This window comes from Protopterus annectens, chromosome 4.part0, assembly GCF_019279795.1.
Source record: "Protopterus annectens isolate FY-2018-M chromosome 4.part0, PAN1.0, whole genome shotgun sequence".
Taxonomy (NCBI): domain Eukaryota; kingdom Metazoa; phylum Chordata; order Ceratodontiformes; family Protopteridae; genus Protopterus; species Protopterus annectens.
Genome location: NC_056733.1, coordinates 456,229,060 through 456,251,867, shown reverse-complemented (window position 1 = coordinate 456,251,867; position 22,808 = coordinate 456,229,060). Strand labels below are relative to the sequence as shown.

Sequence of the window (22,808 nt, the reverse complement as noted above, 5' to 3'; positions counted from 1 at the left end):
CATATACTGTGCTGCTGTTATTTCATTTATTTTCTCTGTTAATGAGGGAGGTAGACTGACTCAGCCATGACCGAGAAGAAACAAAAATGTTCAAGAGAAAAAAAAAAACATTTGGTTCTCTCCACAGTAAAATAGAGAAATATCTGTTTTAAACAATCATGTAGTCCATATAGCAATGTCAGATTGTCTGTAGTAAGAGAAGCCATAACAGATATTTGTTAGCTGGCTGTACATTGGTATCTGATTAAGCAGTATAATAGCAAGGAAGGAATCTGTTAAATTAATGAGGCATGGGATATGATTCAAAATCACAGGGCCTGAAATAGAGAAGGTTTTGATGCAAGTGCATTATTTGTAGGAGAGATATAGAGGTTTAGCAGGGATGTGGAGAAGGTCTTACAGTTCTGTGCTTTGAGTCATATTAAAGGCCAATGGTGAGAAGAAGACTGCAGCCAGATTGCAGAGTTTATGTTTTGAAAGATTGCAGGTATAGAAAGGGATGGCCAGAGATCAGTAACCTAAGTAACAGTAATTCAAACAGCATTAGAAAGTAACACTTGTCTGAAAATGACCACATAGTGAAGCTGCATACCTGGTTTAGTAGGTTCTTTAGTCTTGCGATATTAGCATAGAATGTTAATGTAAGGATTCATAGATGACTACAGATCGGGAGCTTTCGTAGATTTCCGCCATTACAGAAGCATCTTACAATTTGGTTGTCACAGACAAACTACTCGTACCAAAGTCATGGATTAAAACTCAATGCTGAGAAATGCATTATAATGCCTTTTGGGAAAACTGCTAGCCAGACTTATTTCTCCATTGATAAGACACCCCTCAGAGTTGACCCAGTAGTCAGGGATCTGAGAACATATGTAGACAGTAATCTGGAATTTGACAAACATGTGGCTAGGGTAGTAAGAAAATCATCTTTGTCATCCAACTTATAAGTGAAGGCATGGCATCCAGATCCATGGAAGTAATAGTGCCACTTTATTTGGCCCTTATCAGACACATCATTGAGTATAATGTCTCCTTTGACATGTACCTGACCAGATATATATAATGGTCGGAACACCCATGTAGCTTAGTGAGTGTGCATATGTCTTTAAGAAGCTATCCAAGGGCTTGCACTAGAGTATAAATACTGAGCACGTGCAAGCCTGACTGCCCATTTGCAGATAGCTGTTGAGATGTGAACATGTATGTATGTAACCTCTGTTTGTTAGTTCGTTCGTATTTAATAATACTGCTTTTCATCCAGATCTGTTTGTATATATTAAAGCATCTGAACAAAAGCCCAAGGCTTCTTATTTGTAACTGAGATGAATGAGTGACATGGTGTCAGAAGAGGCATGTCTAAAGGACATGAAGTCAGAAATGACATATCTAAAAAGGCCTGAAGTCAGAACTGGCATATCAGTGGTAGCATGAAGTTTGAAATGGCTTGGCCAAAACAATTAGAGACACTTGGGCAAAACTTTGCGAAACAGGTCAGAAACAAATTTAAATATTAAATCTTGCTCAGCAATACTTCTTACTTGTAAAATATGAAAAGGGGCATACAGAATGTTTTAAATGATATTTACATAAACAGATATGTACATTACTGATAAAAATATTTGAATTACTATGGAAAATGTTTGAAATAAAGTCAGTATTGCATAAAACGAATAAAATAAAGGGAAATGACAGCATTTTCGCACAAAGTGTATGTATTTTCATATTAATCAAAGATGTCCAAGTTAAGTATATAAAGTGTTCACATATTTGTGCAGTGTTACAGTAAAGCTATTTCACAGAGTACAGCCATTACAAGGCATATTTTGCAGAGTTCAGTCATTACAGAGCATATTTTGCAAAGCAAAGCATTTCAAAGAGTTTATTGTGCATTTGAATGTTGCTACAAGCTCACAGCTGTATTTGTTCGTACATAATTATTTAAGAGACATATTTTCAGTGTGTTTGTGTATACTTTGTTGGAATGGCAAACAGATTTTGAAAACCCAGTCCACTTGTGTTTGACAGTAATGTTGCTGAGAACTGGAGAGTGTTTGAGCAAGAGTATGACATTTTCATACAGGCTGCATTTTCTGATAAAGATGACCATACAAAGGCATTTATTCTACTTGATTTAGCTGGGTCAGAAGCCATAGAATGGGAACACTCATTTGTGTATGCACCTGCTGTTTACGCTGGAAAGGGGGGAAAACTGTCATATTGTTGTACCAGCTGAATCAAGGGAGGACCTAGAGTGCTTAAAATGTAAATTTAGAGAAACGTGTAACCCCCCCCCAGACAAATATTACTATGGAAAGGCACTTACTTTACACAAGGGATGAAAAGTGTGGTGAAACTTTTGCAGCATATACAACTGACCTGAGAAATAAAGCTAAAATGCGCAGATTTGTTGACTTAAGGGATGAGTTGTTAAAGGACAGACTTGATGCTGTGAGAAAGATTTTGCTTTGTGACAGTGATTTAACTTTGAATAAGGCCATTGAGATTTGTCAGATATACAAGCTTACAGGAAAGCACACACATATGCTTACAAATGAGAGTAATTCTAGAAGGCAACATGATAAAGCTCATGTTGATAGTATGCAGCATGTTGTTAAAAGAAACAGGCCCAAGCACATGGCAGCTGTAACCCCTGCAGCCCTCACTGGTAACCCCCAGAATTTTCTAGCACATTCCAGAGCTCACACAGCCTCAGTGAAACATAAGAGTGAGTCAGCACACTCATAGCATGGGCCCCAATCTAGTTTCATTCCCAACTATCATAATTGTGGTGGAAGTCATGAATCTACAAGGGTAGAATTTTAGCTTTTGGTCAACAATGCCACAAATGTAATAAATGGAATAATTTCAAAAGATTTTGTAAATCAAAAGAATGTGGGCACTCTTTCATTAAAAGGGAACATTTTAAGAAACAAGTTCATCAGTTAGACTGCGGCAAGCCTACGCTTTATGTTGATGGTGTGTCAGTGCTTCATGAAATGGTCACTGCAGTAGATTTAATGGCAAAGAATGAAGTATTTTGTACTGTTCAGTTAAATGGTAAACCCACAGATCTCAAAGTTGACAAAGGCTCTAAGTGCAATGTTATGTCTGCAGAAACATTTGCTAGAGTATGTAAAAGTGAAAGGCTTGATTTGTCAAGGTGTGTGAAACTTGTTTATGGAGGTGAAGAAATTCAAACTGAAGGCTCAGTTGTGCTTTCATATTATTCTGCTGGAAGGAGCTATGACTTATTATTTTATGTGGTCAAGAGGCATGTCCAGTTATTATTAGGGCTTAGAGAATCGTTGAAATTGGGACTGCTATCATTTAATAAGGAAGTTCACCATGTTAGCTTAAAAGACCACTACTCTAATTTTGCCCAGCACATTTTTTCTACCAATGCAGATCTGTTCCAAAACAAACAGGGCAAACTTCCAGTCATGTACTCCATGAAATTAGACCTAGAGGTCAGTCCAGTTATCAGGCCAGCACACAAATTTCCAATAGCCATGCAGGACAGAGTCAAAGCCGAGTTAGATAAAATGGTGTGACAAGGTGTGATTTGTCCAACTGAAAGTCCAACAGAATGGGTATCTTCCATGGTAGTAGCTCATAAGAAAAGTTCAGATGACAACAGAATATGTATTGACCGACGAGATTTGAACAAAGGGCTAAAAAGACCTCATCATCCAATGCACGTATTCGAAGAAGTCACAACTTTAATGCCAAATATCACTATTTTTTCTGTCTTAGATGCAAAGAGTTCATTTTGGCAAATTCAGCTTGACAAAAAATCCTCATTGCTCACTACTTTTAGTATTCTGTTTGGCAGGTACAGAATTTTGAGAATGCCATTTGGGATAAATACTGCAAGTGAAGTCTTTCAGCGTGCAATGGAGCATAGGTTCATAGGTTGGTACTAGGCTATTGGCCCTAGGACCTATACAAGCCTAGCCATAACAATTCCCTATTTTACACTATTACTTCCTTGGACCCCTGTCTAGCAGGGCGAGTGACATGATCCCCGGGGTGAATTTCCTTTCTCCCATCCAATCGTCAAGGTTCCTTTTGAAGAGAGCCAAAGAGGTGCTCTGCTTGACATGTATGGGCAGTCTATTCCAGAGTCTGGGGAGTCTCTGGGTCAGGAACCTATGCCTCCAGCATGTTTTGTTTATTGTGATGACGTTTAGATCCCTGGAGTGTGTGGCTCTGAGGGATTGGGATTTCTTTAAGTGTAGCATGTCCAACAGCTCTGGGTTTGACATGGCCTTGTATGTTAAGCAGAGATCGCCTCTGAGTAGACGATATGTGACAGAGTATAGCTGGAGTTTTTTAAGGTGGTCAGCTTAGGGCATCTGCTTTAGGCCTGTGATTCTTTTAGTGAGGTATTTCTGTGGCCTTTCCAGTTGTTGCAGATGTCTTGAGAGATACATACCAAACGGGGCATTGTATTCTATAATGGGTCTAATGAGGGATGAGTACAGTGGGACAATGACCTCCTTTTTTCTGGATGAAAAGCCCTTAGTGATGAGATGTGCCACATAGAAGGATTTCCTGACTATTGTGGTGATGTGGTTATCGAAGATGAGACCACTGTCCACCTGTGTCCCTAAGTCTCTTATCACACTTTTGGTGTTTAGTGTACTGCCACCTATGTGGTAATTCATGGGTATGTGTTTTTTCCCAAAGGAGATAACTATACATTTCTTGGCATTGAACTTGAGCCCATGGCTTTGACATTAAGCATCTGTTTCTGTAAGGCCCTTTTGTAGAGTATCCACATAATTTGGGGATTCAATAATGGCTCCCAGTTTGCAGTCATCTGCAAATTTTGTTAGCCAGAGTCCCGTAGTGTTGGCCTGTACTTCAGAGAAGTAGATGCCAAACAAGAATGGTGCAGACAAACAAGAGCAATTTTTTGTGGGTATCCTTGTGCTATCATAGTAGATGATACTAGTAGGAACCCGTGATGAAGCCGAACATGACAGAAACCTTGGAAAAATTCTGGAAAGTGCACATTGAGTGAGTCTTAAGCTCAACCAACACAGATACAAGTTCAGGCTACAAGATGTTCCTTATGTTGGTCACTTATTTACGAGTACAGGCTTATGACCAGACCCTTCAAAGCAATCAGTCATTCTCAAGATGCCAACTCCAGACAATGTTCAAGCCTTGGAACATTTTCTTGGCATAGTCAACTACCTAGGCAAGTTCATTCCAGACTTCAGCCAACTTTCAATACCACTCAGAGAGCTGACACATAAAGATATATCTTGGTCTTGGTTAGAGCAACACCAGAGAGCAGTTGATGTCCTGTAACAGAGAATTGCTAGTCCGCCAACAATGAGATACTTTGATGTTCACAAGCCAGTAACACTTTCCTGTGATGCTTTGAAATTTGGACTTGGTGCAGTTATTCTACAAGAGGTTCAACCTGTTGCCTATACATCAAGAACTCTTACCCAAACTGAACAGCAGTACACCCAGATTGAGAAAGAGCTTTTGGCAATTGTGTTTGCATGTTCGAAGTTCCATGGTTATGTTTATGGTAGACTTATTCAGATTGAAACAGGCCATCAGCTACTAGTCACAATCTTGAGAAAATCTATGCATTCAGCCCCAACCCGACTGCAATGTATGATGCTGAGATTGCAAAAGTACAGTTTTAATCTGGTCTACAAGAAGGGCAAATTCTTTACCTTGCTGATATTTTATCCAGATCACCCAGAAATACTACTGAATGACAATCAAAGTTCTCATTCTATTGATTCTGAAGTCATGGAAGTGCATAATTTTTCTTCCACATGTCTTGATGAGTTGAGAGATCACACAGCTACAGATCCAGTTTTACAACAGCTCAACCACTTTATCAGTCAAGGATGGTCATCAAAGCAATCTAGTTTACCTCAAGAAGTGCAGCCTTTCACTAGTTTTTAACAAGTTTCCCGCCAAAATGTTAAGGGAGACAATCTGGGATGTGGGCTACCTCATGAACAGTGTCCATGAGCTGTTTCAAAAGCTTCAACTCTCAGAATTCTCACAGAGAAGCTGAAAGCAGTCAGTCTGACCTTTGACCCAGATATCACACTGACACATCACAGATTCAGGAAGAACACTCTACCAGGAAGCAGAACTGATGCAAATGCGACTATGTGAAGGAAAATGAACTCTTTGACATTTAAATGTGAGTTATTTTATATAATTACTTAAATATCTATGTTATAATTCATAAAATATGTCAGTTATAATGATTTTAAATGATGCAGTTTCTTGTAGTAAGTAAATGTCTTATTTTAGAAGGCATAGAAAATGAAACATTTATTCAAGTGTTTTTGAAAATCTACTTGACTGCTGCATACTAATCTGTGTTAGAAACTTATGTTTCAAACATATACATTACTATAACTCATTTAATTCATCTGATTGACAAGCATAAATAACTTTATAACTCTATACTGGAAGAAATTGTCATGTGATATATTTTAAAGCAGTAGTATAGACATACAAAATACAGATGTTTTTTTTTTATAATAATGCAAGTGTTTCTGAGAATTTGCATAACTATGCAGTATGATTTATAACAATTTCTATAAATATAGTATTTTATTCTAATGACAATAATGAGTATGAGTAAAATGCTCATATACAAGCAATTCAAGGTTTTTTTGGAAGCTGTTGACTGCATTTACATGACAGAAAATAGATGCATCTTAATATATGTAATGTCTGAACCATATTAGCCAAAGTTTTTGATTTAAATGAATGTTAGAACTTATTTTTACATACTTTGAATAAATTAATATGTAAATATGCCTTCCTTTTTTTTTTTCTCTCTTTCACTCTCTATCCCTCTTTCACATCTTTTATTTCTCTCTCTCCTCTTGGTTCCTAATATCAAGTTTGTTTGAATGCTATTTGAATACAAGTGTATTACATTACATAGATGTATATAGTAGTATGAATAGTTTTTAAAAAAAAGTTTATTTTAGTTTATATGATGCTGTTTTATCAAATGTGTAGTCTTGTCTTGCTAGATAATTGAATTGAAAACTGTTAATTTAAGTTACATATAACCAGTATTAAATTGATAAGGTGGTAGCTGAGGTACTGCTGCTTAGGGTACGGGTTAACTTGAGTGGTAAATACTACTCTAAGTTGGAGTTTTTAACTCCAGGCTGGATGCAAGGTTTAATCCTTACATTATTTTCACTTGTTCATTGTTATATGTATATAGTTTTGACATCCACAATATATTTTGTACACTCATTGTCACTACAAACAAAATTGAATCCTATACAAAATCCCATAAGAGATTCAATAAATACAGCTATATTTAAAGGTACACCTAAAGGAGGAGATGTAACATTACTTATGTTGTTATTTGTTATTTTGATCATAAGATTCTTAAGTTTTAAAAATGCAAAATGACATCTTTAAAAGGAATTTCTTTAAACATTAATAGATTGAATAATCCGTGTAAAAGGGCAAGCCTAATAAGATACATTAATTTACATAAGGCCAACTTAGTCTTCCTGCAAGAAACCCATCTCTTGAAAAAAGATATTGATAAACTAGCCACAAACAAATATGCAGTATTGGTTAGTTCAGAGCACACTCAGAAAAAAAGAGGAGTGGCTATTTTATGGAATAAAAGTATGCCCATTCCTAAAACCATTAAGTCTTATCAGGATGACAAAGGAATGTTTTGTATGGTTACAATACAAATTAATGGGAAGACTTACACTTTAATTAATGTATATTGGATACCTGGAATTGGTATTAATACAGTGAAACATCATCTTGATAAGATCATATAATTCTCTATAGGAGATATTATTTTAGCTGGTGACTTTAATTGTATACTACATGAAAGTGATACTACCACTATAGGAAAAAGAAGAATTACATCTAATGCAAAACATTTAAATGATTTTGCTAATTCTTATCATTTGAATGATATTAATAATCAGATAGATTCAAAATCATTACCATACACCTTTTTTTCTAACAGATACAAAACGTATTCAAAAATAGATAGGGTCTTTATTTCTAACCAGATGTTAACAGATTTAATCAATTCCAGAATCATTTTGTGTCCTATATCTGATCATAATTCAATTGTTTTTGAATTCATGATAAAAAATACTCATAATGTTCAGATCAAAAGGATACCAGCATACTTAACTCAACTAAAAGACTATAAAGAATATATACTTTCAGAAGTACAACATTTTCTAGACATAAATTATACTCCTGAAGTCTCCATTGTCTATGTTTGGGATGCCTTAAAATCATATCTATATGGACAAAGTATAAGATGATATAATAATAAAAGGAAATCTTGGGATAAGGAATTGTTAGATATTCAAAGTAAATTAGACTCTTATAAACATAATAATAAAGAAAATATTATGGATAAGAAAGTCATTGAAGAAATAAACAAACTAAATGAGAAATACAAAGAAATTTTTAAAAAAAAAGGGGGGCGGGGCATTTTCGCACAAAGTGTATGTATTTTCATATTAATCAAAGATGTCCAAGTTAAGTATATAAAGTGTTCACATATTTGTGCAGTGTTACAGTAAAGCTATTTCACAGAGTACAGCCATTACAAGGCATATTTTGCAGAGTTCAGTCATTACAGAGCATATTTTGCAAAGCAAAGCATTTCAAAGAGTTTATTGTGCATTTGAATGTTGCTACAAGCTCACAGCTGTATTTGTTCGTACATAATTATTTAAGAGACATATTTTCAGTGTGTTTGTGTATACTTTGTTGGAATGGCAAACAGATTTTGAAAACCCAGTCCACTTGTGTTTGACAGTAATGTTGCTGAGAACTGGAGAGTGTTTGAGCAAGAGTATGACATTTTCATACAGGCTGCATTTTCTGATAAAGATGACCATACAAAGGCATTTATTCTACTTGATTTAGCTGGGTCAGAAGCCATAGAATGGGAACACTCATTTGTGTATGCACCTGCTGTTTACGCTGGAACGGGGGGAAAACTGTCATATTGTTGTACCAGCTGAATCAAGGGAGGACCTAGAGTGCTTAAAATGTAAATTTAGAGAAACGTGTAACCCCCCCCCCCCCAGACAAATATTACTATGGAAAGGCACTTACTTTACACAAGGGATGAAAAGTGTGGTGAAACTTTTGCAGCATATACAACTGACCTGAGAAATAAAGCTAAAATGCGCAGATTTGTTGACTTGAGGGATGAGTTGTTAAAGGACAGACTTGATGCTGTGAGAAAGATTTTGCTTTGTGACAGTGATTTAACTTTGAATAAGGCCATTGAGATTTGTCAGATATACAAGCTTACAGGAAAGCACACACATATGCTTACAAATGAGAGTAATTCTAGAAGGCAACATGATAAAGCTCATGTTGATAGTATGCAGCATGTTGTTAAAAGAAACAGGCCCAAGCACATGGCAGCTGTAACCCCTGCAGCCCTCACTGGTAACCCCCAGAATTTTCTAGCACATTCCAGAGCTCACACAGCCTCAGTGAAACATAAGAGTGAGTCAGCACACTCATAGCATGGGCCCCAATCTAGTTTCATTCCCAACTATCATAATTGTGGTGGAAGTCATGAATCTACAAGGGTAGAATTTTAGCTTTTGGTCAACAATGCCACAAATGTAATAAATGGAATAATTTCAAAAGATTTTGTAAATCAAAAGAATGTGGGCACTCTTTCATTAAAAGGGAACATTTTAAGAAACAAGTTCATCAGTTAGACTGCGGCAAGCCTACGCTTTATGTTGATGGTGTGTCAGTGCTTCATGAAATGGTCACTGCAGTAGATTTAATGGCAAAGAATGAAGTATTTTGTACTGTTCAGTTAAATGGTAAACCCACAGATCTCAAAGTTGACAAAGGCTCTAAGTGCAATGTTATGTCTGCAGAAACATTTGCTAGAGTATGTAAAAGTGAAAGGCTTGATTTGTCAAGGTGTGTGAAACTTGTTTATGGAGGTGAAGAAATTCAAACTGAAGGCTCAGTTGTGCTTTCATATTATTCTGCTGGAAGGAGCTATGACTTATTATTTTATGTGGTCAAGAGGCATGTCCAGTTATTATTAGGGCTTAGAGAATCGTTGAAATTGGGACTGCTATCATTTAATAAGGAAGTTCACCATGTTAGCTTAAAAGACCACTACTCTAATTTTGCCCAGCACATTTTTTCTACCAATGCAGATCTGTTCCAAAACAAACAGGGCAAACTTCCAGTCATGTACTCCATGAAATTAGACCTAGAGGTCAGTCCAGTTATCAGGCCAGCACACAAATTTCCAATAGCCATGCAGGACAGAGTCAAAGCCGAGTTAGATAAAATGGTGTGACAAGGTGTGATTTGTCCAACTGAAAGTCCAACAGAATGGGTATCTTCCATGGTAGTAGCTCATAAGAAAAGTTCAGATGACAACAGAATATGTATTGACCGGCGAGATTTGAACAAAGGGCTAAAAAGACCTCATCATCCAATGCACGTATTCGAAGAAGTCACAACTTTAATGCCAAATATCACTATTTTTTCTGTCTTAGATGCAAAGAGTTCATTTTGGCAAATTCAGCTTGACAAAAAATCCTCATTGCTCACTACTTTTAGTATTCTGTTTGGCAGGTACAGAATTTTGAGAATGCCATTTGGGATAAATACTGCAAGTGAAGTCTTTCAGCGTGCAATGGAGCATAGGTTCATAGGTTGGTACTAGGCTATTGGCCCTAGGACCTATACAAGCCTAGCCATAACAATTCCCTATTTTACACTATTACTTCCTTGGACCCTGTCTAGCAGGGCGAGTGACATGATCCCCGGGGTGAATTTCCTTTCTCCCATCCAATCGTCAAGGTTCCTTTGAAGAGGGCCAAAGAGGTGCTCTGCTTGACATGTATGGGCAGTCTATTCCAGAGTCTGGGGAGTCTCTGGGTCAGGAACCTATGCCTCCAGCATGTTTTGTTTATTGTGATGACGTTTAGATCCCTGGAGCGTGTGGCTCTGAGGGATTGGGATTTCTTTAAGTGTAGCATGTCCAACAGCTCTGGGTTTGACATGGCCTTGTATGTTAAGCAGAGATCGCCTCTGAGTAGACGATATGTGACAGAGTATAGCTGGAGTTTTTTAAGGTGGTCAGCTTAGGGCATCTGCTTTAGGCCTGTGATTCTTTTAGTGAGATATTTCTGTGGCCTTTCCAGTTGTTGCAGATGTCTTGAGAGGTACATACCAAACGGGGCATTGTATTCTATAATGGGTCTAATGAGGGATGAGTACAGTGGGACAATGACCTCCTTTTTTCTGGATGAAAAGCCCTTAGTGATGAGATGTGCCACATAGAAGGATTTCCTGACTATTGTGGTGATGTGGTTATCGAAGATGAGACCACTGTCCACCTGTGTCCCTAAGTCTCTTATCACACTTTTGGTGTTTAGTGTACTGCCACCTATGTGGTAATTCATGGGTATGTGTTTTTTCCCAAAGGAGATAACTATACATTTCTTGGCATTGAACTTGAGCCCATGGCTTTGACATTAAGCATCTGTTTCTGTAAGGCCCTTTTGTAGAGTATCCACATAATTTGGGGATTCAATAATGGCTCCCAGTTTGCAGTCATCTGCAAATTTTGTTAGCCAGAGTCCCTTAGTGTTGGCCTGTACTTCAGAGAAGTAGATGCCAAACAAGAATGGTGCAGACAAACAAGAGCAATTCTTTGTGGGTATCCTTGTGCTATCATAGTAGATGATACTAGTAGGAACCCGTGATGAAGCCGAACATGACAGAAACCTTGGAAAAATTCTGGAAAGTGCACATTGAGTGAGTCTTAAGCTCAACCAACACAGATACAAGTTCAGGCTACAAGATGTTCCTTATGTTGGTCACTTATTTACGAGTACAGGCTTATGACCAGACCCTTCAAAGCAATCAGTCATTCTCAAGATGCCAACTCCAGACAATGTTCAAGCCTTGGAACATTTTCTTGGCATAGTCAACTACCTAGGCAAGTTCATTCCAGACTTCAGCCAACTTTCAATACCACTCAGAGAGCTGACACATAAAGATATATCTTGGTCTTGGTTAGAGCAACACCAGAGAGCAGTTGATGTCCTGTAACAGAGAATTGCTAGTCCGCCAACAATGAGATACTTTGATGTTCACAAGCCAGTAACACTTTCCTGTGATGCTTTGAAATTTGGACTTGGTGCAGTTATTCTACAAGAGGTTCAACCTGTTGCCTATACATCAAGAACTCTTACCCAAACTGAACAGCAGTACACCCAGATTGAGAAAGAGCTTTTGGCAATTGTGTTTGCATGTTCGAAGTTCCATGGTTATGTTTATGGTAGACTTATTCAGATTGAAACAGGCCATCAGCTACTAGTCACAATCTTGAGAAAATCTATGCATTCAGCCCCAACCCGACTGCAATGTATGATGCTGAGATTGCAAAAGTACAGTTTTAATCTGGTCTACAAGAAGGGCAAATTCTTTACCTTGCTGATATTTTATCCAGATCACCCAGAAATACTACTGAATGACAATCAGAGTTCTCATTCTATTGATTCTGAAGACATGGAAGTGCATAATTTTTCTTCCACATGTCTTGATGAGTTGAGAGATCACACAGCTACAGATCCAGTTTTACAACAGCTCAACCACTTTATCAATCAAGGATGGTCATCAAAGCAATCTAGTTTACCTCAAGAAGTGCAGCCTTTCACTAGTTTTTAACAAGTTTCCCGCCAAAATGTTAAGGGAGACAATCTGGGATGTGGGCTACCTCATGAACAGTGTCCATGAGCTGTTTCAAAAGCTTCAACTCTCAGAATTCTCACAGAGAAGCTGAAAGCAGTCAGTCTGACCTTTGACCCCAGATATCACACTGACACATCACAGATTCAGGAAGAACACTCTACCAGGAAGCAGAACTGATGCAAATGCGACTATGTGAAGGAAAATGAACTCTTTGACATTTAAATGTGAGTTATTTTATATAATTACTTAAATATCTATGTTATAATTCATAAAATATGTCAGTTATAATGATTTTAAATGATGCAGTTTCTTGTAGTAAGTAAATGTCTTATTTTAGAAGGCATAGAAAATGAAACATTTATTCAAGTGTTTTTGAAAATCTACTTCACTGCTGCATACTAATCTGGGTTAGAAACTTATGTTTCAAACATATACATTACTATAACTCATTTAATTCATCTGATTGACAAGCATAAATAACTTTATAACTCTATACTGGAAGAAATTGTCATGTGATATATTTTAAAGCAGTAGTATAGACATACAAAATACAGATGTTTTTTTTTACAATAATGCAAGTGTTTCTGAGAATTTGCATAACTATGCAGTATGATTTATAACAATTTCTATAAATATAGTATTTTATTCTAATGACAATAATGAGTATGAGTAAAATGCTCATATACAAGCAATTCAAGGTTTTTTTTGGAAGCTGTTGACTGCATTTACATGACAGAAAATAGATGCATCTTAATATATGTAATGTCTGAACCATATTAGCCAAAGTTTTTGATTTAAATGAATGTTAGAACTTATTTTTACATACTTTGAATAAATTAATATGTAAATATGCCTTCCTTTTTTTTTTTTCTCTCTTTCACTCTCTCTCCCTCTTTCACGTATTTTATTTCTCTCTCTCCTCTTGGTTCCTAATATCAAGTTTATTTGAATGCTATTTGAATACAAGTGTATTACATTACATAGATGTATATAGTAGTATGAATAGTTTTTAAAAAAAAAAGTTTATTTTAGTTTATATGATGCTGTTTTATCAAATGTGTAGTCTTGTCTTGCTAGATAATTGAATTGAAAACTGTTAATTTAAGTTACATATAACCAGTATTAAATTGATAAGGTGGTAGCTGAGGTACTGCTGCTTAGGGTAGGGGGTTAACTTGAGTGGTAAATACTACTCTAAGTTGGAGTTTTTAACTCCAGGCTGGATGCAAGGTTTAATCCTTACATTATTTTCACTTGTTCATTGTTATATGTATATAGTTTTGACATCCACAATATATTTTGTACACTCATTGTCACTACAAACAAAATTGAATCCTATACAAAATCCCATAAGAGATTCAATAAATACAGCTATATTTAAAGGTACACCTAAAGGAGGAGATGTAACATTACTTATGTTGTTATTTGTTATTTTGATCATAAGATTCTTAAGTTTTAAAATGCAAAATGACATCTTTAAAAGGAATTTCTTTAAACATTAATAGATTGAATAATCCGTGTAAAAGGGCAAGCCTAATAAGATACATTAATTTACATAAGGCCAACTTAGTCTTCCTGCAAGAAACCCATCTCTTGAAAAAGATATTGATAAACTAGCCACAAACAAATATGCAGTATTGGTTAGTTCAGAGCACACTCAGAAAAAAGAGGAGTGGCTATTTTATGGAATAAAAGTATGCCCATTCCTAAAACCATTAAGTCTTATCAGGATGACAAAGGAATGTTTTGTATGGTTACAATACAAATTAATGGGAAGACTTACACTTTAATTAATGTATATTGGATACCTGGAATTGGTATTAATACAGTGAAACATCATCTTGATAAGATCATATAATTCTCTATAGGAGATATTATTTTAGCTGGTGACTTTAATTGTATACTACATGAAAGTGATACTACCACTATAGGAAAAAGAAGAATTACATCTAATGCAAAACATTTAAATGATTTTGCTAATTCTTATCATTTGAATGATATTAATAATCAGATAGATTCAAAATCATTACCATACACCTTTTTTTCTAACAGATACAAAACGTATTCAAAAATAGATAGGGTCTTTATTTCTAACCAGATGTTAACAGATTTAATCAATTCCAGAATCATTTTGTGTCCTATATCTGATCATAATTCAATTGTTTTGAATTCATGATAAAAAATACTCATAATGTTCAGATCAAAAGGATACCAGCATACTTAACTCAACTAAAAGACTATAAAGAATATATACTTTCAGAAGTACAACATTTTCTAGACATAAATTATACTCCTGAAGTCTCCATTGTCTATGTTTGGGATGCCTTAAAATCATATCTATATGGACAAAGTATAAGATGATATAATAATAAAAGGAAATCTTGGGATAAGGAATTGTTAGATATTCAAAGTAAATTAGACTCTTATAAACATAATAATAAAGAAAATATTATGGATAAGAAAGTCATTGAAGAAATAAACAAACTAAATGAGAAATACAAAGAAATTTTAACTCATAAAGTTAAAATAACTCTAGAGAAATACAAGTTTTTGTCTTACTCAATAAGCCCCAAATACTTACATAGACTTAAAAATAAAACAAAAGGTTGAATAAACAAAACCATATCAAAGAAATCTTTTCTCTAAGGAAAAAGAAGAATGTTTCTAGTCTACCAGAAATACTAGATGAATTTAGAAATCACTTTCACAATATTAACAATAATAACATTAACATGGAACCTAAAGATAAAATAAAGGAGTTTATAACCACAAACATGAATAAAAAGCTTAATAAACAACAGATTAAACTATTGGACAAAAGTATTTCATATACAGATGTTATTACACAAATAAATAAGCTTAAATCAAACAAAGCACCAGGTAATGATGGTATTATACCAGAGACATATAAAATCCTTTCTAAAAGTACATATTCATTAATACATAAGGTTTTTATTTTGGCCCAAACTGAGTTAATAACCCCCCCCATCTTGGCAATATACATTTATTTCGCCAATTTTAAAACCTAATAAAGATCCAGCTAGATGTACTTCATATCGGCCCATCTCATTACTTAATGTTGATTATAAAATGTTTATGAGTATTTTTGCTGATAGATTGAAGACAATCATTCCCGGCATTATAGATATAGATCAGACAGGCTTCATTGTAAATAGAAATACTTTTGAAAATATAAGAAGAACTTTAACATTAATTGATTTTGCAAATAGGAAAAAGAAAGATTTAACACTTATTAGTCTTGATATAAGTTCAGCATTTGATTCAGTAAGTTGGGACTATCTGTTTACCTTACTGAAGTGCACAAACTTCTCAGATGCATTTGTAAATCTAATTGAGCATTTATACAAAGGAACGTTGGCTTATATTAAGGTAGGAACATATGTTTCACAAAAATACCCATTCTTAAAGGTACAAAACAAGGATGTCCACTTTCTCCACTATTATTCACTTTAGTAATGGAGCCTTGGGCTAATTTGATCAGAAACAGTACTGACATAGAGGGTTTTGAAATAGATGAAAATACAACATCCAAAATTCAACTTTTTGCAGATGATGTTCTAATTACATCAGCAGGATCTAATTCTTCTATGCAGTCTCTATTTGATAAAATGATGAATTTCAAAAGTATTTCTGGTTTAATATTCAATGAAGAAAAACTAAAATACTACCTATATATACACAAAAAAATATTCTCTTTAGTGATTTTACCAAATATGTACCCAATTCAGGTCAGATAACTTATTTAGGTATAATACTATCTAAAGATATTAAATCTATTATATATAATAATTATAATACCTGTTTTCTTAATATACAAAATCTTTTTAATACCTGGAATAATATGTTTTTTACTATGGAGGAGAGACTTACAATTATTAAAATGATAATATTCCCCAAGATTTTATACTTAATACAATCAATAATACTTACACCTACAAAAATAATTATCAAGAAACTGAATACACTAATGTTAAATTTCCTATGGGCACCTAATAGACCTAGGATTGCATTAAAGAAACATACTAATAGCTGGTCTCAAGGGGGTATTTCTTTAACAGATTTTAATTTATGTACTATCTCTTCTATTGTAAAAGTTATTACTTTATTAATAGATCAGTCATATGTCGCAAAATGGAAAGATTATTGGGAGCTAATTAGTATGCACTTCATGAAAATCTCCTTAGCACATAAAAATATGATTGTAAATAACTCCATGTTATGGTTACTAAAAGAATTTTGTACTTCACCTATTATACCTAAACATATGGTTTGTTACCCATTAAATATTATTATTAGCTATCGTAACTTTATATTCATGCACCCTAAGTATAGGGAATGGAATTTTATTATATTTCCTATAATGTATACTCAGGGTATGCTTTTGTCATCTACTTCTGAAGGAACTCATTTAGCTATAGATAATGATCTAAAGTACTGGTATCAGTTGATGTCTGATAATAAAGTTAAAAATCTAGATTTCTTAAAACAAGAATTTGATCTAAGAAAAACTTGCTGGTTAGAGGTTCAGACCTTTAGACAACATCTCATTGATAGAATAGATCTAATGTCTATAACAGTTAAAGAATCTATTCCAACACTGATTGATTACTTGATATTAAATTTACAACAAAGTTTCTGATAAAGGTAAACTTTCATACATACATAAAATTATCAGACAAGAAACTTTTTATAGTGTAGATACATACTGGAATTATTTCACTTCTATTAATGGGGACCCACCAAATCAACAAGATAAACAATATATATTGGAATCTGCCTATAGAACTACATCTTCCATTGTCTGGAGACTTTATACATGGAAATTTTACATAGATCTTTTATACACGTTTGATGATGAATAAAATAAATAATAAAGATAATCTATGTAAGAGATGTAATGTAGAAATTAATGCTGACTGGGCTTGTATGTTTTATGACTGTATAAAATTGAAAGAATACTGGAAGTCAGTTAATGAATTTTTGCAGGCTCTTTTTACAGATAATTTCATTATTTCTAAGTCTCTTATATTATTCAACACACCTGTACCTCAAAGTGTTAAAAAGGTTAAGCTTCCCTTGTTATGGTCTATTCTAGCAGTGGCTAGGAAAATAATAACCAGAAATTGGATTTCAGATACACCTCCTTCGTTCAATGAATTTAAAAATGTTCTGAATATAGTGTGCCATATGGAAATAAACACAATTAGGTCAAGAACAACTAGAAAAACATCTTATTATATTGTATGGGATAATTTACAAAATTTGTTAAAAAAATCCTAATTTCAATAGCATGGTATTTTAGTTTAATTAATTGATCTGATTGTAGTGGATGTCTTTGTAAATACTTTAGTTGTTTTTTGAATGTTATAATCATATCTATTTTTAATTACTTGTATAAAATTGTTATGATATTTCTCTTGTATGTTAAAACAATAAACCTGTTTTGAAAAAAAAAAGAAGTGCAGCCTTATTTTCCATATAGAGATGATATTTTGTCTGACAAAGGTGTCATAATGAAAGATCTGAAAGTCATTGTTTCAAAGTTCTAGCAACCTAGGTACATTACTTTCTTTCATTATGGTCACCCAGGAACAGAATCTACCAAAAGAAGGGCGAAAGAGATAGTATTTTGGCCATCTGTGTCGCTAGATATTACAACAGCACTTTCTTCTTGTACAGCATGTAATAGTACAAGATAGTACAACAAAAAGAACCACTTCAGCTTAACCAGATTCCGGTAACCACTGATATCTTTGATTAGAATGGTCATTATTTGGTGTTATAGACTCGTAACTCCAGTTGGTTGGAGATTGACACACTTCCTAACCTAGCATCCAGTACAGTCATTATTACTAAGATGAAACATCATTTTGCTGTACATGGAAGCCCGCACAAAGTTATTTCTGACAATGGCACACAGTTTACAAGCCAACAGTTCAAAAGATTTGCTGAAGAATGGGATTTTACTCACGTCACAAGTAGTCCAGAGTACCCACAGTCAAATGGCTTGGCAGAACATGCAATTCAAAGTGCAAAACAGTTACTTGAGAAGTCAAAACAAGACAATAGTGATGTTTTCCTGAATCTCTTGAATCTCAGAAATATTTCTTGTGATAAACATCTTGGTTCACCTGCTTAGAGACTTCTGTCGAGACAAGCCATAACCATATTACCAGTCAGTAGTCAATTGCTGGTTCCATGTGTCAAGAATAGCAGATCAGTGAAAAGCAATCTGTTGAGGAAATGCCTATCCCAGAAGTCCTATTACAATAAGGCAAGTGGACTGCTCAATCCTTTACGAAAAGGAAAGGTGGTAAGGATGCAAACGTCCAAAGGTTATAATCAGATTGGTGTCATGAAAAATATTTGTCCAGAGCCGAGATTGTACATTGTAAAAACAGAAGAAGGAATCTTTAGGTGGAATCAGAGGCATTTACTACCAGTATCTGAGCCTATATCACAACAAATAGCCTGTGAGAAAGACTCTTTATCTCAGAGTGAGCTATCGAGTGTTCCAGTTCCAGAGAACATTCCTGTTCCTGTGACTAATCCAGAAGTTCCTGCACTGCAGACTCTCCCTGTTGCTAATTTTTATCCAAATTGTAATGTTACGAGATATGGTTGAATCTCTAAACCTTGCAATAGATATGAAGCAGCCTGGACATGAACATTGTATTTTGTTCCTGAGGTACATAGTAATGCATGCCTATCTCTGCTATTGTTTTGCATAAAGGGTAATCTTTTTAAGAGGGAGGATGTAGATCAGTGAGTGTGTAATATATCTTTAAGAAGCTATCCAAGGACTTGCACTAGAATATAAATACTGAGCATGTGCGAGACTGACTGCCATTTTGTAGTTAGCTGTTGAGATGTGAACATATATGTATGTATGTAAGCTCTGTTTTTTGTTAGTTCACTCATATTTAATGATGTTGCTATCCATCCTGATGTGTTTGTATATATTAAAGCATCTGAATGAAACCCCAAGCCTTCTTATTATTTCTGACAGAGACAAACGAGCAACAACCTACAGCGGTTTCTTACCAGAAGAATCTAGGGTATAAAGACATTGTCCTATACAGATAATCACTATTTAATGTCTTTTACAAGTTACTGAGAGATGGTGTGTGCCTGGCATACAAAGCATCCTTGGATCGATCTCTGTTGAAACTTTTGCACATCTGCAAAATGAACAGATCAGAACCACTAGATCAAAGGATTTAAATTTTGCTTGTGACAAAATTAAAACATGTTGGCGAGTCAGATATTTGTCTTAGGGCATCTCCATGCTCTGGAACAGGGCCTCCCATCCATGTGATGCAGAGTCTATCGCTACTCCTATTAATATGTAACCTTGATCAGAAATTCACCCTGGTTCTGTCTGCTGTGTCTTTATTAGACAGAGGCAGACAGTAATGCCCAAACTAATATTACCCCTGCACACTCACATACCCATAAGCTATAGAAACTTCCTAACACACCCCCTCCTAATAAACACCCATGATACAAAGGGACACATTTGGGTTGTATTGCATGGCTAAGCTTATAAATTCCCTGGTTGTCATTAGCCTAGTATATAACTGTGAACCTAAAACAAAGACATTCTTGAGTAACAAGCAATAATAAACTATTGCTTTAAATCTCACCTTTTGCCTAAAGTGATGATATACCTCCTTGTCATGCTGCCAGTTTCCCATGCACTTATATTTATGATTGTGAAATGTAATAGCTGTTTAGTCATCAGAAAAAGTATTTAAACTAGGTGGACATGTTTAACTGTTTAGAAGGGAATGAGACTTTTTTTTTATTGCGGGGTTGATACAATTTAACCTGGATGCCAAAGAACATGGATTTGGTCATAGTAAATTTGACATTTAGCTGTTTGTTGAAGAACCATCTGTGGGTACTTTTTAGTTAGTGTTACAAACAGAACTTATGGTGAGTGGTTTGATTCAATTAAATCCATTTTCATGAAGCTCAGAGATGTCCAAGTAAGAGATCTAATAAAGAGAGAAAATAGAATCTAGGACAGAGCCTGGCAGCTCTGCTGATTAGGGGAAGTGGGGAGGGGGGTAAGAGAGAGTACTGTTTGATCATAATTGTCATGAAAATGTAGATAGAAAATATTTGGTTTACTGATAGAATAAGGAGACAGAGCTTGTTAGGTCAGGTGGGAGCAGACCGTGGGGTGCTGATTCAAAAGCCAGTATTAGAGATCTAAAGAAGGTACTTAAGAGACTCCCTCTGTCTACTCCTGCAGATTGTATTAGTCAGTGATGGAATGTCAATGTGCTGAACAAATGTTATGCTGTTCATAGAAGAGAGTGCCTTCTGATCAGTGAGTTTCTTGTCAGAAAATGATTTGGGGGGGGCGTGGCCAAGGATGAACACAGGATAGCAGCAGATTTCTTCAGCTCCACCAATTTCATTACATTGACAGGAATTAATTACTTAAAAAATTAATTTTTGAAGTAATTTTCTTTCTAAATATGTTTGTTTTATATAGTTCTTGAACTATATCTAAAAAAGAAAGGAAATCTTAATAATATTCCTGTCAGAAATTACTTTGGAAATTTTCCTGTCAGTTTATCAGTCTGAAATGAGTTCCAGTAAGACAAATTCTCAAGACTCCAGCATCAAGAAAGAACTTCAGTCTCTGATAATTATAGTCCAGCAACTTACTGCTAAGATGGATAAAATGGATACTAAAATAGACACTTTCATAGAAAAAACTACAAAACAAATAGACTTGTTACATATGGACCTGCAACAACAGAAGATCCAGATGACAGGCATAGAAGAAGCTGTGAATGACATGGAAAATAGAATACAAGAAGAGGAAATCAACATTGAGTTTCTGCTGAAACAAAATACACATTTACAAACAAAGCTGGATGACCTGGAAAATAGATCTAGGCGCAGTAACATTAGGATTTTTGGACTGCCAGAAAATATTGAGGGTAACAATATTACTTCTTTTTTAACAACATGGCTCCCTAAAACTTTAGATTTACCAGAAGCATTCTCTTTTGGTATCGAAAGAGCACATAGATCTATAGCTAATACTAACTCTAACAAAACTATCCTAGATCAGTTATAGTTAGATTTCTATCATCTTTTGATAAAGAGATGGTTCTTAAATCTGCTTGGGCTAAAGCTCCTGTTAAGATTAATGAAACAACTGTGCGTTTTGACAATGACTATTCTTCCATGGTATTAGCTAAAAGAAAGGTTTTTCTGCCACTAATAAGGGAGCTTAAAAAAGCACAGTTTAAAACATACCTTATGTTTCCTGCCAAGCTTAAAATCTTCCTTCCTGATGGTCCTAAAATTTTCGATGACTTAGACTTTGCTTTACTGTTTATCAAAAAAAATAAGATTTTGGAAAAAATAGAAGAAATGGAATGGGCTAGTCCTTCGTTAAAGAGACTGGCAACTGAAACTTCGTGGAAGACTTCAGAGAAGAAGAAGAGACTAAAAAACAAATGATTTGTACTATGTTTTTTTTTTTCCTCTCTCATCATTTTATTTTATTATTAATCCTTTTAAATATAGTTCCTGCATTTCCAAGAAGCAACAAATATTTTGAAAAAGATTTAATCAAAGTTATTCTCTGTGTGCAAAGAAATGCTTTGTTTCATAACTAGTCAAAATATCTGGAGATTTAATGGCAAGCTGTGATTTAACTTGTTTGTCTTTCTGAAGAGGAAAAATAAGGTCAGTAATTTGATACATTTTTTTTTCCTTTAAATGTTTATATGTTCTTCAAATGCTATTCCTAATTATACTTTCTTGATTACACTGCTTATGCTTGTTTGTAAATAATCTGTCATGCTTTAACTAATAATAATTAGAACTAAATAATAGTAAATAATATGTTTTATTTTTAACTCTATTAATATAAACAGTAAGTAACATTCTATTGTATATACTTCTTATAGCTTTCTCTTACATTTTTTTATTTCTGCCTTACACCCTTTTACTTTCTACTCTCTTTTCTTTTCTTTATTAATATATAGAAA

At 34.7% G+C, this 22,808-nt stretch overlaps 1 protein-coding gene across 1 annotated transcript in view; it reads left to right on the top strand.

The window, feature by feature from the left end:
- The window catches only part of LOC122799370 (proline dehydrogenase 1, mitochondrial-like), a 972,876-nt gene that overhangs the window by 872,282 nt on the left and 77,786 nt on the right, over nt 1–22,808 (top strand). The window lies entirely within an intron of this gene.